We start from the raw sequence: 6,684 nt of genomic DNA on the forward strand, positions 1-6,684 counted from the left end.
TGCCACAGCAGGAGCTCCCCTGATCCCAAATGGGGCTTTGGGTGGGAAGGGACAGATCCAGATGGATCCCTGGGCACAGCAGAGGTGATGGGCGCTTGCAGGCTGACCCCACCCTGCTCTCCATCACTCCGAGCCCTGGAGGAGGAATCCCTGCCGGAGCTGGGGCTGAAGGAACCGCTGCTGCTCCTGGGCTGGGGACAGACAGCGCTGAGCGGGACCAGGGGGTGGTTTTGGGGTGCCAGGGGCTGTGGGAGGGCAGGGGAAAGGTGGGCAGCGTGCGTTCCCCCCCGGGCTGGGGAAGAGGCCGCGGCGGTGGGGCCGGGAGCGCTGAGGCTGTGCTGAGTCACGCTGCAGAGCCTGCGAGCAGGACTGCAGCAAGGCTGCCTGTGACAGCCCTGTCCCTCCGCCCCCGGCTCCTCGCCGCCCCCCGGGGCCAGCACGCCCGTGGGGCTCGGTGTCCAGGCTGGGGAGGTCCCGCTGCTCCCCTGGACGTGGCTGTGTCCAAGTTCCCAATCCTGGTGACCCTCCTCAGCCCCCCTGCCCTTCAATATGGGGCTGCTCCAGGATGGGGGTCCTGGGGTTCCTGGGCAGGGAGAAGGGAGGACTGAGCTGCTCTTGGTGTGAGTGTCCCCGACCCCAGTCCCAGGAGGGGTAGCTGTGACACGGGGGACAGCAGAGGCGGGGTGTCACTCGCTGCCAGCACAAACACAAAGGACATTTAGCAGCCACTGGAACACGAAGCAGATTTCCCTGGCATGGGTGGAGTGGGGTGGTGGGTGGGCAGAGATACCCCCATCTCCTACCCCACACCACCAACCCAGCACACAGAGCTGAGCATCCGCCCCTGCTGCTGCACAGGAGAAAGGCTGAGGCAGGTCCCTGCTGCAGAGGGAAACTGAGGCACGGGCTGTGCTCCAGCATCTGCCCCAGATGCTGCCACCTCTCGGACTCAGAGTCTGGGACAGCCCTGTCCCCACCTTGTCTGGTGCTGCCTCCCAGCCCCACAGAGCTCAGAGCAGCTTCTGGAGGGCCCGAGACAGGCAGGGCTTTTTTTAGGTGCTGGGTAAGAGCCGTCTGGGCGGTATTTATATCGGCTCCTTAAATAAGAGCTGCCATCCGAGCCTGACGAGCCTGCTTAATTATTAATGCCCCGCAGGGAGGCAGCACTCCTGCCTGCTCCAGGCCCACCTTCCCACTGAGATCCTGCATCCCAGGTCCCACCCAGCTCCCCACCAGCACCCAGGGTGGGCTGTGACAGCCTGAACAGCACCCCAGCTTCCCATGGGACATGTCTTATGTGGGAGCATCTTCCCCAGGGCAGGGAGGAAGGCTCAGAGGGGATTTTCCATGGCATGGGCATTGCTGCAGTTCTTAGCGGGTGTTGGGAATAAGGGGAGGGTGGGAAGCACAGGGTGATGCTCTCCCATCCCATCTCAGCAGCTTGAGGTGGTTCCAGGGAAAATCATCCCTGGAAGCCCTGAGGGGTGGGGGCAGCCCTGCTTGGAGACAGAGCTTATGCTAAACAGCACGGGAGGGCAGCTGCTGCAGCAGAATTAATTTGAGCTTGGAAAGTGCTTTGAAAGGCTGAGATGAAAGGCCAGGGCTGGGTACAAAGAGCTGCAGCTCCACAGGCAGGGGGAAGGAAACTCCCAGCAAAGCACCCTGGGTCTGCCATCAGCCCCAGCAGCCACGGCCCCTCCATCCCCTCCTGCCCCAGGTGAGGCAGCCTCTGGCTCTGGGAGGTTTTGGGGAGGGCTGGTGAACCCTGAGCTCACCCAGCTGCTGCTGATTGTGGGGTCCTTGGTAGGGTGTGACCCCCCAGCTCTGGTTTGTGTCAGGGTGGAGGGGCCAAGGCTGCACCGTGAGGGGCTGGGGAGGTGCAGGGGAACAGGGGACAGCCTTGTCCTGCTCCTGGGTTGTGTCCCTTGCTGTCACACAGCCAGGCTCAGGGCAGCATGGGGGAAAGGGGCCAGGGTGCCACAACATTGGTGTGGTGGGGACAGTCTGGCCCAGTAAGGGGTCAGACAGGGAGGGCATGAGGGCACCACTGTCCTGCAACCTCAGGGAAGGGGACACTGAAGCCAGAGGTTTCCTCAGCTTGTTTTTCCACCAACACAACTGCAAGAGTCACAAAAGTGCTCCCCTGGGCAGGCAGCCCCTCCTCAGGGCAATCCAAGCAGCAGCTGCCTGGGCAGGGGGAGTTGGGGGGAGCACCCAGCCCTGGGGTGTGCAGGAGCCTGGGCAGGATCCTGGGGATGGAACCCATCCAAACCCCCACACCAGCCCTGGGAAATGCCACCCTGCATCCCCTGGCCTTCACAGCTTTGCCACCCACCAGCTGAAGACACCAAGCAGTCAGGTCACTGTTGGTGTGGCAGATGTGCTAGTGTACCTGTGGTGACAACTCCTGGTGTGGGGACAGGCTGGGACACCTGTACCATGCATCTCCCATGTTGGGCATCTCCTCCCCTGGGCATCTCCCATTCTGGGCATCCCCTTCCTGAGCATCCCTTTCCCTGAGCACCCCCTTGCTGGGCATCCCCTTCCCTGGGCATCTCCTTCCCTGAGCATCCCCTTCCCTCAGCATCCTCTTCCTTGAGCATCCCCTTCCCTGGGCATCCCCTTCCCTGGGCATCTCCTTCCCTGAGCATCTCCTTCCCTGGGCATCTCCTTCCCTGGGCATCCCCTTCCCTGGGCATCCCCTTCCCTGGGCATCCCCTTCCCTGGGCATCCCCTTCCCTTGGCATCCCCTTCCCTGGGCATCTCCTTCCCTGGGCATCCCCTTCCCTGGGCATCCCCTTCCCTCAGCATCCTCTTCCTTGAGCATCCCCTTCCCTGGGCATCTCCTTCCCTGAGCATCTCCTTCCCTGGGCATCTCCTTCCCTGGGCATCCCCTTCCCTGGGCATCCCCTTCCCTGGGCATCCCCTTCCCTTGGCATCCCCTTCCCTGGGCATCTCCTTCCCTGGGCATCCCCTTCCCTGGGCATCCCCTTCCCTGGGCATCCCCTTCCCTTGGCATCTCCTTCCTTGAGCATCTCCTTCCCTGGGCATCCCCTTCCCTGGGCATCTTCTTCCTTGAGCATCCCCTTCCCTGAGCATCTCCTTCCCTGGGCATCCCCTTCCCTGGGCATCCCCTTCCCTTGGCATCCCCTTCCCTGGGCATCTCCTTCCCTGGGCATCCCCTTCCCTGGGCATCCCCTTCCCTGGGCATCTCCTTCCCTTGGCATCTCCTTCCCTGAGCATCTCCTTCCCTGGGCATCTTCTTCCTTGAGCATCCCCTTCCCTGGGCATCTTCTTCCTTGAGCATCCCCTTCCCTGAGCATCTCCTTCCCTGGGCATCTCCTTCCCTGAGCATCTCCTTCCCTGGGCATCTCCCTGGCTCCAAGCAGGCAGACATGGAGGGACAAGGCACAAGGCTAGGGGCACATGACTGTTGTTCTCCTGCTGGAAGTGAGGGGTGAGGAATTCTGGATCCATTTTCAGAGCAGTCAGCAGCTCAGCCAAGCAAACTCCAAGTCACAGAGAATTTCCTGCCTCTCCTCACGGTGTCACAAGGCATTGACAAGACGTAGCAGGGAAAGCAAGAAAATGCAAAGAGAAAGACTCTTCTTCCAGGCCACAGGAATTAACAAAGTGGCACATCTGAAGGCAGAGAAGTATTTTTAATCCCACAGGCAGAATCCAGGTTATTAGGTTTTCCTGGGACATCTGCAGAACAGACCCACATCCTTTGGGTCATTGTGATTTCCCAGCACAGCAGCTGCCCCAGCCTCTCACTGAGGGTTGTTTGCAGGCACCAGAGGTGGGAAAAGGGGATTTTGTGATGTCCAGCCAGGTAACACCTCCAGCTGCCCATGCTGCCCACCAGAACCTTCTAACCTGGCACCAAACCTTCACCCCACTGCTGCCCAGGCTGTGCAGGAGAGGAATTAAATGTTGTGAGGGGTGTTGATTTATTCATCAGAGCTCAAAAAAGGGGGCTGGATTCACTGCAGATAAATATTACAGCCAGATTTGCTACTCTGAAGAATTTACAGCATCATGAATATCCTGTTCTGACCTGTGATGGGGAAGGAAATCATCTGCGTTGGGAAATGTATTTATGGCTCTGGTGCTCTGACAGAAATAAATCAGTATTTGCTCGTTTTGGGGCAAAAACAGGGTCACTGTAAATCAGCAGAGTCGGCCTGGCTGAGAATGTGCCAGGTTTATGGAAAATACTAGATAAGATTCCAAAGGTTTGTATGGAGGGGCAACAGTTTTTATTAGGACTGTTGATATATTTGGAGAAATCAGGGGATCTTCCAGGTGCAAAAGCACTTCTTCAGGTCTGGGCTTGTGTTCAATATTGTCCAGGAGAACCCAGGAATTGTACCCAAGGGATAATATTATTTATTTCCCAAGTTAGAGGATGCATATATCCAGCCCAAATGCAGTAGGATCACCCAAAAGGGGATGAATCTGCTCTCATTCATTCACAGATCTGAGCGTGCTTGGCTCGGGTGATACCCACAGATACCTACAGATTACTGATAAGAAATAGCAGAAAAATTAATTTGGGAACCAAACTCCTTTATAATTCTCTTGAATTCTGCACTTCTTTTACTCAAACCCTGTCCCAAAACTGGCGCCAGGCTGAAAACAACCCAGAGCTGCGCAGTGGGAGCTCTCCGGAGCCCCCAGGGGAGGGTGAAAGAGCCTTTATCAGGGCAGAGGAATAAACTGCCCTTGTCTCAGGGATCTCTCCTCGGGATGGCCGGGCAGTAAACAAAGGCTGGGCACAAACAAAGGCTGTTCTCACCCCGAGCCACGTGCGCTGCTGCGGGGTGTGAGGGAGGAGACAGCCGCTGGTTTTTGCAGAGGAAATGGAGAGGATCCGGCCGTGCTTCTGCTTCTGTTTAGCGGAGTGGGGAGGGATTTCTTCTGCCCTCGGAAGCTGTAAACAAAGGAGGATTTTGTGCTGCACAAATCCAGGCGATGCCGTTCTCTGCTCTTTGCAGAGCAGTGCTGAACCCACAATAAAATCTTGGCCCAAAAGGGTGTTGCTCACCACCAGCAGCATTCCCAAACCAGTTTGTTTGTGGGTGAGGCCGTGGCCATGGGTTCTGGACAGCCACAGCAGTGCCCTGAGGACACTGGCACGTCCCAGTGCCACTCAGGCTTCCTGTGAGGTTTCAGAAGGAAACCACAGGGCACAGGGGGATGGCTGAGCTCATCCCCACACATCCCAAAGCAGGGACAGTGTGCAGGGACAGTGGCTTTGGGAAGGGCCAGGGACATGTGGCACACGAAATGCGGTGTTTATCTGTGCATCACACTGCCTGGCTCTCTCCAAGCAGGATACAGTGCTTCCATTGGGATCACTCTGTTTACCAGAGCCCTTTCCTTTCTCCCAGTGCCACAGCATCCTCTCAGCACCACTTTATGCAGAGGGTTTTCAGGAAAACAGGATCCATTGAAGCCTTTCATTCCTCCCAGTGCTGTAGCCTGCTCTCAGCATCACTTTATCCATAGAATATTTAGGAAAGTAGGATGTCTTACAACTCCCAGTGGCTCTCCCCATGGCTGGAGCAGACATGTTTTCATCCCATAGGTTATCCATGAGTGACTGCCCAAGGTGGCTGTCACTGTCCAGCGTTGATCTCCAGTGGGAATGCTCTCCTCTGTGGATCAGGACCTGGCCATAGTGGGAAAAAGGGGGCAGGGGAAAGCAGGGGACATCACCCCAAGATGTGTCACCGTGACCTGGCCCAGCAGTGCCACAGTGACCCCAGGCACAGCAACACCGCAGGGTCTCCATGGGGGAATGGTGCATGGGCTGCGAGTGGGTTTTGAGTGGATCAGGGTTTTCAGTGGGATCTGGTTGTGAGCGGGCGTGGATTGTGAGTGGGTTTGGACAGTAGGTAGGTTCAGGGTGTATGATCAGGCTGTGAGTGGGTCGGGCCGTGAGTGCGACCATGCTGTGCATGGCTCCAGGCTCTGAGACCAGACTGTGGGTGGCTCCAAGCTGTGAGTGCCTGTGGGCTCTGAGTGGGCACAGACCGTGTGTGGGCTCTGAGTGGGCCTGGATTATGAGTGGGCATGGGCCGTGTGTGGGCTCTGAGTGGGCCTGGGTTTTGAGTGGGCACGGTGAGGACAGGCCGTGTGTGCCGTGTGGGCTCTGAGTGGGCACAGGCTGTGTGTGGGCTCTCCATGGGCCCGTGGGCTCTCAGTGGGCACAGGCCGTGTGTGGGCTCTCGGTGGGCTTTCCATGGCCCTGGGCTATGACTGGGCACGGTGAGGACGGGCCGTGTGCGGGCTCTGAGCGGGCCTGGGCAGTGACTGAGCCCGCTCTGTGGCGAGCCCAGCCTGCGGCTGTGCCTGGGCCGCGGCAGCGTCCCCGCCCTGAGCGCGTCCATGCTGGAACGGCTCCCGGGCCGCGAGCGGGACCAGGCTGGGAGTGTCCCTGCCCCGCGTGGGCCCGTGCCCGGCGCTGTCCCCCGGCTCCATCCCGAGGGCCGCCCGTCCCACGGCGCCTCCCGAACCCCCCCTCGCCCTCCCGGCGCGGCCGCGCCCTCCGCGGCCCACCCGGGCCGGGCTCCGGTGAATCAGCACAGGCGGGGCCCAGGAGGGCCAGGGGCCGGTGCCTTGGCGCGGGGCACGATGGGAGATGTAGTTCTGAGAGGAAAGGCTGGGCTGAGTGAA

This window comes from Ammospiza nelsoni, chromosome 21, assembly GCF_027579445.1.
Source record: "Ammospiza nelsoni isolate bAmmNel1 chromosome 21, bAmmNel1.pri, whole genome shotgun sequence".
Classification (NCBI taxonomy): domain Eukaryota; kingdom Metazoa; phylum Chordata; class Aves; order Passeriformes; family Passerellidae; genus Ammospiza; species Ammospiza nelsoni.